Source organism: Hypanus sabinus, chromosome 7 (genome assembly GCF_030144855.1).
Source record: "Hypanus sabinus isolate sHypSab1 chromosome 7, sHypSab1.hap1, whole genome shotgun sequence".
NCBI classification, from domain to species: domain Eukaryota; kingdom Metazoa; phylum Chordata; class Chondrichthyes; order Myliobatiformes; family Dasyatidae; genus Hypanus; species Hypanus sabinus.
This window is the reverse complement of record NC_082712.1, coordinates 119,855,080-119,867,135: the sequence shown is the minus strand read 5'-3', so window position 1 is coordinate 119,867,135 and position 12,056 is coordinate 119,855,080. Positions and strand designations below refer to the sequence as shown.

The window sequence follows — 12,056 nt, the reverse complement described above, 5'->3', positions numbered from 1 at the left end:
ATTTAAATGGTGTTGACATATTCATGGTGCCATAAACATTACTCAGAATAATGAAGACACAAGTATATGCTGGAATATGGAGCAAATAACAAACTTCTGGAGGAACTTAGCCAGTCAAGCAGCGTCTATGGAAGTAAAGGGATGAGCAATGTTTCCATCTGAGGCAGATAAAGGGTCTCCATCTGAAACTTTGACCATCCATATTCCTCGATGATGACCTGCTGTGTTCCTCCATCAGTTTGCTTTATATCTGAATGAATATATTGTGTTTGGACCCTGGAACAGCACTTGAGCATGTAATACTACAAACATGCATGATATATAATATAAATAGGCATGGATTTGACCATGGATTTGGGCCTTGGGAGACCGACAGTTGCCCATGCTGCAAGTCTCCTCTCACCGATGTTGTCCAAGGGAAGGGCAAGAGCCAATACAGCTTGGCACCGGTGTGCTCACAGAGCAATTTGTGGTTAAGTGCCTTGCTCAAGGACACAACACTCTGCCTTAGCTGAGGTTCGAACTAGTGATCTTGAGATCTCTAGTCCAGCGCCTTAACCATTTGGCCACGCGCCAACACACTTAATTCGAATCTCAGCTAAGGCAGTGTGTTGTGTTGTGTCCTTGACAAAGGCACTTAACCACACTTAACCAGCTGAAAATGGTTACAGGCAAAATGCTGGGAGTTAACCTCGCGATAGACTGGCATCCTCTCTGGGGAGGGGAGTCTCATACTCTCAGACGCTTCACACCACAGAAACCGGCATAAGCACTGGCCTGATGAGCCTATAAGGCTCGGGACAGACTTTAACATGATATATAAGAGCATAGATAATATAATACAACAAGGGGTTATTTGCTGCATTGTGATTATGCTACTCTTTAAAGGTACAATCAATTTGCTCTTCTCCCTGCTTCTTACTTGTAAGACTCCAAATCTTTCCCACATAGAATTTGCTGTTCTCTTTATCATTATAGAATTATCTTTCTGTTTTCAGTCAGTGAATTTCAAATTCTTGCAACTTACTGTTTGATTTCTTCCCTGTCATCAGTTGCCTTAGATTTGCAGTTTTGGATCATTCCAGTCACTAGGAACACTCATTACTCTTAACAGAATAGTCCTGATTTTTTTTTTAATACCAACTAATACCTCCTTAACATTGTCCTTAAAGTTTGTTGTCAACTCTAACATCATTCTGGTAAATCTTTATCATACACTGTCAAAGCCCTTTGTAATGTTGCGCTTTTCTCCATCCTCAAAATGCAGCACTCTGTAATGTCCTTCATTGAGCTTTTATCTTTCACTTCACCATCTCTGGCTACCTGAACTCTTTTCCTGTATTCCTCATCATTTTCAAACTTGCAAGTAATGTCTTGGACGTGCAAGTTCAGAGGGTAAATATGTATGGAAAAAGTGCTATGGTCTCAACATTGATGTTGCATCAAACCTTCAGCCAAGGGAAAAATGATTCATCATTACTCTGGACTTTGTCTCTTAGTCAGCTTGGTAACCACACATAAGGGTCAGGCCCCTTAATCAAGACTGACATTGAGAAGGTACCACACCATTCATAAAATGTTAAACTGACCCTTCATTATGTTTTCAGAATATTTAACATTAGATAACTGATAAGTCATTGGAACAAGCAGTGCACAATATTCCTGCGTGATAATAACAGATTAATTGATCGCTTGTTGTATAAATTGATTTTGGGTCCTTGGGTGAAAATTGCCTGTTGTGTTTTTTTTCCTCTACTTACTGGTTACAGCAGTTCAGAGAAGTGATTTTGCAGAAACACTTTGAAATTTAAGATCCATGTATTTCCAGCTTTTTGCCTGCCCTTGTATTGTTTCACACATTTCACTTGGCTGTGATATGAGTATGGGTCTCCCTAGACTTCTTTGTGTAGATCATTACCGACAGGATATGAAATCTATGTATAGAATGAAGAACAAAAACTTCTCCCTATCATAAATTCTAACCCATTCATTTAATCTGCTAAGGGAAATGTGTGCAAAGGACCATCTGATCTCCAAAAGTAACTTAGCAAAGCAGCTGAAATGCTGTCCATTTTGATCCAACATGAACAGCTTTTCACACATCACTTCCTTTCTCGTAGCTACATAGACTCGCACAGTGTGAAGTACCCAGTACCTGCTGCTACAATTTTAACTCAGAAATTGTATTCAGCTCTCTGATAAATAAACAGGCTGATTCGTCATTGTTGGGCCTTGGTGACAGCTGTTCTACATTCCCTTTATGGGAAGCATATGTGGATAAAATAATTCAATCCAATTGAGAGGGTTTTTTAAAAAAAATCTGCCCCTATTCACAGGGCTGACCCAGCGCCAGGGTTTGTATACTGTAGCTGATTTCCTAAAAATGTTGTGGCATTTTATTTTCTCATTGATTTGATTGGAAAGAGTCATTAATCATGCCACAGGCCATGGAGGGGATGAGGCTGAGAGAATAACTTGTGACACACTTACATAACCTTCATTAGGAACTTTGATGTCACGGCAAAGTTGGAAACTTGAAATGGAAAAAAATCAAATGAAATGTTCAGGGGGAAACAGTAGACCACAACACATTCACAGACTTTGGAGAGCAAAACCAAGTTAAAATAAAGTTTTTAAGTAAGTATTTTAAACATTTATTTTAAATAAAGATTTGGAATAGTACTTAACAGTTTGAAATACAGCATGTGCAAACAAAAAGAACACTGCATGATTCACGAATTTATTACATTGAGAATATATGCTAATTTAAAGTAGTTTATAATCTTAATGTTCTGTAATTCAGAAGATACAGCTTACTGAATGATTTCCATCCAAGCACAACTCATGCAGAACATTGATAAATATTTTAATTAACTTTTTTTGAAATCTTACATTTTGGAGCCTCTTGCTACTAGCTATTTTATCTTTGCTCAAATTTGTAATGTTTATTGCTCACACCAGGATGGCTTGCCAATAAAGAAACAACTTGAGACTAAAATGAAGACAGACTAGCAACAAAATCAATATAAGATTGCCACCTGCTAAAAGGCTCAACTATTTACAACTAGTAGCTGTCTACCATAGAGCGATCATGGGGACCTTAGCTCCGTTGTTGAATAAAAGATTACTCCTGAATGACAATGATGAAATTGAAATAATACTACATAGTAATGTTTGCTGGCCTTTTACTACATTGTGAAATCTTATGGATTGACTATTGTTCAGCCAGGAGAAAAAAAAATGTTACTTTCACTTGAGGTATTATGCACAATTCTGCATTAAGCCCACTCCCTATTCTACACAAATCTGAAACCTTTTCCATTGTATATACTCGCGCTCTACAGGAAGCTCTTCCATTCAATACAATTCCACTTTGCCAACTCTCCATTTTATCCAGGCTCATTGTTGTAATCCTTCCCATTTTCTACACCCCGATTATATGAAATATCCTCTCATCAGATAGAATCACACTGATTCAGTTTACAATCTCAATGGCGATTTATTGCTTTCTGGTTTCTCTATGTATTGATATCCAAAAGGCCTGCTTTCCAATCTCAAACAAAATCCACAGATGCGTGAAATCTGTGCAACACACCCAACATGCTGGAAGAACTTAGCAGGCCAGGCAGCATTTATGGAAAAGAGTACATTCAATGTTTTAGGCTGAAGCCCTTCAGCTGGACTGGAGAAAAAAGATGAATAGAGTTAAAAAGTTGGGGGAGAGGAGGGAGAAACAGAAGTGATAGGTGAAACCAAGAGGGAGAGGGGTGAAGTAAAGAGCTGGGAAGTTGGTGGAAATGACACAGGCTGGAGAAAGGGGAATCTAATAGGAGAGGACAGAGGGCCATGGAAGAAAGAAAAGGGGGGGGGGAAGCACCAGAATTTACCATCCCCATTCCGATATGTCTGTCCATAGTCTCCTCTGCTGTTGTGATGAGGTCACACTCAGGTTGGAGGAACAACACCTTATATCCCGTCTGAGTAGCCTCCCACTTGATGGCATGAACATCAATTTCTCAAGCTTCCGATAATGACCCCAAACCCCCCACTCTCCTTCACCATTCCCCATCTCCTTTTCCCTCTCTCACCTTATCTACTTGCCTGCCCATTGCCCCTCTCTGGTGCTCCTCCCCCTCCCTTTTCTTTTTCCATGGCCTTCTGTCTTCCTGTTCTCTACTCATCTTTTTTTTAGTCCTGAAGGTTTTCAGCCTGAAATGTTGACTGTATATTTTTCCATAGATGCTGCCTGGCCTGCTGAGTTCCTCCAGCATTTTGTATGTGAGGTTTGCTTTCCTAATCTCTTCTTTGTTAATATACTTTAAGAAAAGGAATGTCTTACAAAGGAATGTTATAAAACTTATTTTCTCCACTGAAAATTTATTCATTTGATTAATGTGAGGAAGGAATCATACTCCCCCATGCGATATTATTAGGGATGATGCTTGCAGCTCAACGATTGGAACTGAGGATGCTGTTAGAGATCAACTGCAGGGAGACATCATTTCAGAATAAGAATAACTCAGAATAAGTTCGAGGGGTAGCTGTGGGCCCCTGCTATGCCTATCTCTTTATTGGCTATGTAGAACAGTCAATGGTTCAATCCTTCCCTGGTAATGCTGCCTAATTCTTCCTCCAGTACATTGATGACTGCATCGGTGCTGCTTCATGCACCCATGCTGAGCTCATCAATTTCATCAACTTTTGTCTCCAAATTCCACTCTGCCCTTAAATTCAGTTGGTCTATTTCTGACACCACCCTCCCCTTTCTCAATCTGCGACTCCAATGCTGGAGACAAACTGTCAACTGGCATCTTCTAGAAACTCTGGTACCCATGGTTATCTTTACTGTGCCTCTTTTTACTCTGACTCCTGTAAAAATGCTGTTCCCTTTTCTCATCTTCTTTGCCTCTGCCGTATCTGTCCTCAGGATGCAGCTATCCTTTGCAGGACATCAGACATGCCCTCCTCCTCCAAAGAATGGGGTTTCTCTCCCTCCACCATTGATGCTGCCCTCAGCCACATCTCCTCCATTTCCTGAACATCTGCATTCACCCCATCTTCCCACCGCCTTAACAATGATAGAATTCCCCTTGTCCTTACCTACCACCCCATGAACCTCTGCATCCAATACATCATCCTCCGCAACTTCCACCATCTACAAAGGGATCCTCTGACTTCTTACTTCTTCTCACCTGCCTATTGCCTCCCCCAATCCCCTCCCCTTTTCCTTTGGTCCACTCTCCTTTCGTATCAGATACCTTCCTCTCCAGCCCTGTATCTATCCTATCTGCCTAGCTTTACTGATCACCTTCTAGCTATCCTCCCTGCCCAACTTTTTATTCTGGTGTTTTCCTCTTTCCTTTCCAGGCCTGAAGAAGGGCCTTGGCCCAAAACAATAACTGTTTATTCATTTCCATGCATGCTGCCTGACCTCCTGAGCTCCCCCGACATTTTGTGTGTGTTGCTTTGGATTTCCAGCATCTACAGAATTTCTCGTGTCTATCATTCTGAAAGAGTTATGATGCTTTGTAGAGATTTCCATAACACTTTTCTATGGTGTGTAAGATTTATAAGCTCATGTTAATAACTTCATTCAAAGTTATTATTGCCCATCGTAAATCTTTTTCCTCAGCAGTTAATGTGAACAATAAAGAATGGACTGCATATAACATGATTCCTACATTTGATCACCACGCAACATGCAAGAGAGTGGATGGAGGTGAATGCATGTGATTTGAATTTGGGCACGGGCTGGTTTACCATCAAGTCATCCTTGATTAAATAGTCAATTGCTCAGAGTACTCAGCTACTACAGCAGCAGGCTGCTGGAACTTGCACCACTGAAGTATGTGTCCCTGTTCTCACCAGTAGAACAAAGAATGTAAAAGAATATTATTGTGACTGATAATTGGTTACTTAGGAACAGTTGCATTTTCTTCACAAAGAAGATCAGATCGTATGCAAAGTTGGTATATTATATCCTCTTCTTCCTGGAAAAACAATGTCAAATTCACAAAGAACATTCAAAGATAAACAGCAAATACAAGCAACAAAATGATATACAGTACTGGAAATGGCCACAACATGCTGACAATTTCCACTGCTCCACTATCTTTGCACAAATAGCATTTATCTAGCAACCACTTGTTACTTTGAAGATCCCTCTTGGATCTTCATTTCATGTTGAGTCTACATCAGCTCTCAGAGCACTCCCATTCTCCCACCCACTTCCCCATAGCCACTCACTCCATCAAGTGCCCATCAATTCCACTCCATTCTCCTACACCACACCCCAAACTACACTAGAGCAATTTTTAGCAGCCAATTAACCTATCAACCCATGTTTGGGATTTGAAGTAAACTGGACAACCCCAAGGAACAAACAAGAAAAAATCTACAGATGCCAAAAATCCGAGCAACACAGTCAAAATGCTGCAGGAACTCAGCAGGCCAGGCGGCATCTATGGAAAAGAGTACAGTCGACATTTCATGCCGAGACTGTTGGGTATGTGACTGTGAGCCACCTTAAGCTGTACCAATCATTTTGCTACAGGTCCTGCAGCGATGTTGTTGAATCAGGAGTTCCAGGTCATAGACCCAACAATGATGAAGGATCCGTGATACTATTGTGAGTGAGGATGATAAATGATTTGGAGGGAAACCTGTGGGCCGTACTCCCTCCATGCACTCATGACCTTTCTCTCTCTGGGTGGCAGATTGTATGTGGGAGGTGCTGTTAGGGAATCCTGATGTGTAAGTGCACTGAATTTTACAGTGTGCTCCACCAGTGATAGGGTCAATATTTATGATGATGAAGAGGGAGTCCGTCTAGGGGGCTGTTTCTACTGTATGATGTTGAGCTCCTTGGGTGCTTTTGGAGTTGCACATGTACAGGAAAAAGCAAATTACTCAATTGCACTCTGGACTCAGTCCCTGTAGTTTGTAGAAAGGTTTTGGAGAATCAGAAGGTGACTTGCACATCACAAGACACCAAGCCTTTGTTCTAATTCAATGGCCATTGTTTCCTTATTGTTGCTGCTGTAGTTGAGTTTCTCATCAATAATGACCTGGAAATATAAATGATGCTGTTTGGCACTTTATGTGGTTTGAGCATCAACAGTAGGTGATTAGTCTCTTTCTTGTCATTGATGATTGGTGGTTTTTGGATCATTGGAACCTCTTCTGCAGCAGGAGTGACCTGTACAAGAGGGATGGGTTGCACCTAAACTGGAAGGGAACCAATATTCTGGCAGGGAGGTTCGCTAGTGCTCCTTGGGAGGGTTTAAACTAGTTTGGCAGGGGGATGGGAAGCAGAGCAACAGGTCAGAAAGTGGAGGGAAGGAGAGGAAGGTAGATAGCAGGACCAGTAAAAGACAGGCAGAAGCAAAGTAACAGATACAATGGGATGGATAGTTTGAAGTGTCCACATTTCAATGTTAGGAGTGTTTTGGGTAAGTGTGATCAATTTAGAACATGGTTCAGTACATGGAATTATGATGTTCTGGCCATTACAGAGACTTGGCTGAGAGATGGACAGGAATGGGTACATAATGTCTTAGGGCTTTGAGGTTTTAGAAAAGGCAGGGGGTAAAAGGGAGGGAGATTTGTAGTACTAATCAGGGACAATACCACATCTGCACTCAGAAGGGCCGTAACAGGGGGGAGCTCATCCACTGGGTCCATATGGGTAGAACCTAAAAATCGGAAGGGTGCAATCGCTCAAATGGGATTGTACTACAAACCATCAAAACCCTCAATAGCCTCTGGGACGTGGAGGAACAGATATGCAGACAGATTAAGGAAAGGTGTAAAAACAGTAGAGTCGTTGCCATGGGGACTTCAACTTCCCTAATATAATCTGGGACCTTCTTAGTACAAGAGTTTTAAATGGAGCTGAATTTATTAGGTGCATCCAGGAGGGACTTTTACATCAATATGTAGATAGTCCAACAAGAGGAGAGGCTGTACTGGACATAGGGTAATGAGCCTGGCCAAGTGACTGATGTCTCAGGGAACAGTAACCACAACTGTGAAATTTTAAAATAGTTATAGATAAGAATAAGCATGGACCTAGTGGGACTGGAGTAGGTCAAATTACAAGAGCATTAGGCAGAAACTATATAAAGTCCACATTCAACATGTGGAGGGTGTTTAAAGGCCAACAGCACAGAGTACAAGACAGTCATGCTCCAGTCAGAAGGAAGGACAAGGATGGCCAGGTAAGAGATCCTTGGATATCAAAAGAAGTGATGAATTTATTCAAGAAGAAAAAGGAAAAGTTTGTAAAGCTTAGGAAGTTAAGCTCAAACAGAGCCCTTGAGGATTATAAAGAAGCTGGAAAAGAACTCCAGAAGGGAGCTAGGAAAGCCAGGAGGGGCCATGAAAAGTCTTGGGAAAGTAGGATTAAGGGGAACTCCAAAACATTCTATACATACATCAAGAGCAAGGGGCTAAATGGGGAGAGGTAGGATCAGTCAAGGTTAAAAGGGGGAATATTTGCATGGATGAAGAAGATGTGAATGAACACCCAAGTTGGCATGAGTCTTACGTTGGTAATATTATGGATCTATTGAGTATGCCATCAAGAAAATAAATCACAAGGTTGTATATGATGACATATATGTACTTTGATAATTGATTTACTTTGAACTATGAACTTCGGGTGAGGATCTCAATGAGTGCTTTACATCAGTTTTTGTCAAGAAAGACGTGGAAGATAGGAAACTTAGTGCTGAAGATATTGATTTACATTTTGAAGTAAAGGAGGAGGTAGTACTTAAAGAGATTTAAGGTGGATATTCACAAGGCCTGATGGGATATACCCTCAGGTTATTGAGAGAGGCAGGAAAAGAAATTGCTGAGACTTTGACCAATACTTTTGTGGCCTCTCTAGCCACGGGCGAAGTCACAGAGGACTGATGAGTAGCTAATTTTCCATTATTGAAGAAGGAAATGAGGGATAATCCTGGAAACTATAGACAGGTGAGTTTCTCATCAATGGTAGGGAAGTTACTGGAAAGTTTTTTTGTCATTCTGGGTCAGTGCACAGGTGGCTGCAAATAGAGTGCTTACTGCTCCTAAACACAGGCAGGATGACAAAATTAGCTTGCTGTCTTGAACAAGGGGATGAAGGCAGATAAGTAAAAGATCCTGGTACCACTATTGTGCTTGAGTGAAGTTGGCGGAGGCTAGTGTACGGCCTTCTATGGCTGCTGGAAGTCATGGGTGCAGATTTTCCAATGGCTGCTAAGACTAAACCTAAGAGGTGTAGGGTTAAATTTGTGTCTTTAGATAGGAAGAAGAGTTGTTGAATTTCTCCTGAGTTAAGGTCTATGGCTTAAGTGGCACTCATTTCCCTTAATTCTCCCTTCCTTAGCCTTCTGACTACCAAAAATGAACCCAGACAATGAAAAGATATCCCCCTATGAATGTGGCTTTGACCCCCTAGGGACTGCACGTCTACCTTTCTCCCTCTGCTGCTTCTTAGTTACATTTCTATATATTTTAATTGACTTAGAAATTGTTCTACTTCTTCCACTTCCTTGAGAGGATCAGCTTAACTTGCCCCTCACTGCCTCTTTATGGGCTGCAATCATCTTACTTTTAACCTTGGGCCTAATTTATGAATGACTCCAAGGAGGTCCAGAGTGAGCAGAATAAGATACTTAATCCAAAGACTTAAGACAATTGATTTTGGCTCAATTAATTATGGTGAAAACCCGTAAGTATCTTGTGTCTCCAATCCATTTCACCTTCTCCTTAGCATTCATCCCAGGTCTAACAGGACTTGCCCAAAACTGCTCTCATCTTCTATCAGCACTCATCAACCTAGAAGGCATAATAATAATCCTATTTATTGCAGTTTCCCCTGATCAACAACAATAGCTACCCCAACCCGTTCTCTCATGCCCATAATCTTGTTAACAATCCCAGTTTGTGAAGCAAGCTCAGGTTTGGCCCTCCTAGTAGCTACCACCCACACTCATGGCTCAGACACACTAAAAAACTTCAGCCTCCTGCAGTGCTAGAAATCATCATCCCTACAATTATACTTTACCCAATTTCATGAACATTATCTAAAAAATGACTGTGAGCCACCTCTATTTGTCACAGCCTCCTTATTGCATACTATGGTTCGAATGAGATGCAGAAGTGGACCAAGAGCTTTGCAGCCTCTAGCTGGGACTTGTTCCTCTGTCATTCCTTAGTTGCACTAACCCGATGATTGTTTGCACTGATATTACTTGCCAGCCAAAGCCACCTCACTGATGAACCCTGCACCCGAACCCATATTTACATCAACCTCCTCATCACCTTACAACTACTCTTAATCTTAGCTTTTAACGCCAGATAAATAACTCCATTCCATGCTATACTTGAAGAAGTTATATTTGATGAGAGGCATTGATCATGTGGGTAGTCAGAGGCTTTTTCCCAGGGTTGAAATGGTTGACATAAGAGGACATAGGTTTAAGGTGCTGGGGAGTAGGTACAGAGGAGATGTCAGGGGTAAGTTTTTTACTCAGACAGTGGTGAATACGTGGAATGGGCTGCCGGCAATGGTGGTGGAGGTGGATATGATAGGGTCTTTTAAGAGACTTTTAGATAGGTACATGGAGCTTTGTAAAATAGAGGGCTATCGGTAAGCCGAGTAATTTCTAAGGCAGGCACATGTTCAGCGCAACCCTGTGGGCCAAAGGGCCTGTATGGTGCTGTAGGTTTTCTGTTTCTGTGTTAACTTTAATCTCGACACTCGTCATTATTAACCGCTGAGATAACCAAACTGAATGTCTAAACACAGGGACATGCTTCCTATTCTATACCCTCATACGCTCTGTGCCCCTTCGAGGTGCTCTCCTCATCCTTCAAAGTGATCTTGGTTCACTCTTGATATTAACTTTACAATTCCCCCAACTCCTAAACACCAACTCGTGAGCAAGTAAATTCAAGTGGGCCACCTGCCTGATCGCATTTTCAGTTAAAATGCCACTCTACGGAGCTTATCTGTGACTACCTAAGGCCCACATTGAAGCTCCCATTATCGATTCCATAACTTTAGCTGCAATTTTACTAAAACCAGGAGGCTACAGAATGAGATGAATTGTCACTGTACTTAACCCTCTCACAAAAGAGATACCTTGCCTATTTCCGATCTTAGCCCTTTGGAGAGTTATTATAGCTGCTGCACCTGTTTACAACAAACAGACCTAAAATCTCCAATTGCCTACTCATCTGTAAGTCACATGGGCCTGGTAGCTGCGGCCATTCTCATTCAAACATCATGAAGCTTCACAGGAGCAATAACCCTAATAATTGCCCACAGCCTCATTTCATCTATCCATTTCTGTTTTGCTAACAGAATGAACATGTACAATCGAGCATAGCCGAACACTATTCCTTACTCAGGGTGTACAAGTTATTCTCCCATTAATAGGACTTAATGAGTTCTAGCTAATTTAGCAAATCCAGCTTTACCCCCCCCCCCCCCCCCTTAACCTCATAATAAGGGAACTCCTTATCGTCGCCTCCCTATTCAAATAATCTCATTGAACTGGGTCAGGGGTTTTACTAATCACCTCTTACTTCTTGTATATGTTTATTGTAACACAATGAGGGCCTGTACCTCACCATCTTATCCTCAAAGACCCTTCTCACACACGAGAATGCATACTGATATATCTCCACCTAATCCCAACACTCCTATGAATCTCCAAACCAGAATTATCCCGGGCTGAACATCCTGTAATTATAGTCTAAAAAAACATTAGATTATGGTTCTAAAAATAAAAGTTAAACCCTTTTTAATTACCCAAGACAGTCTGAGATGAGGAAAACTGCTAATTTCTCCTATTCATGGTTCAAATCCATGGCTCACTTGAAGCTGTAGAAAGATAATAGATATATCCATTGGCCTTAGTGCAGCTCCATCTATTGGTGTAACTCCAATCAAAGGCTATGAACTCAACCTTTATTACATCATTTCCCTCATCTTCTTAATTCTCCTGTACCCCTTGATACTACCCTAGATCAGGGTTTAGAATCTATCACAACCAATT

General features: G+C 41.3%; 1 pseudogene; it reads left to right on the top strand.

Moving 5' to 3' along the window:
- The first annotated feature begins 10,240 nt into the window (after window positions 1-10,240).
- On the top strand, window positions 10,241-11,757 carry LOC132397537 (NADH-ubiquinone oxidoreductase chain 4-like; annotated as a pseudogene).
- Window positions 11,758-12,056: the final 299 nt, after the last annotated feature.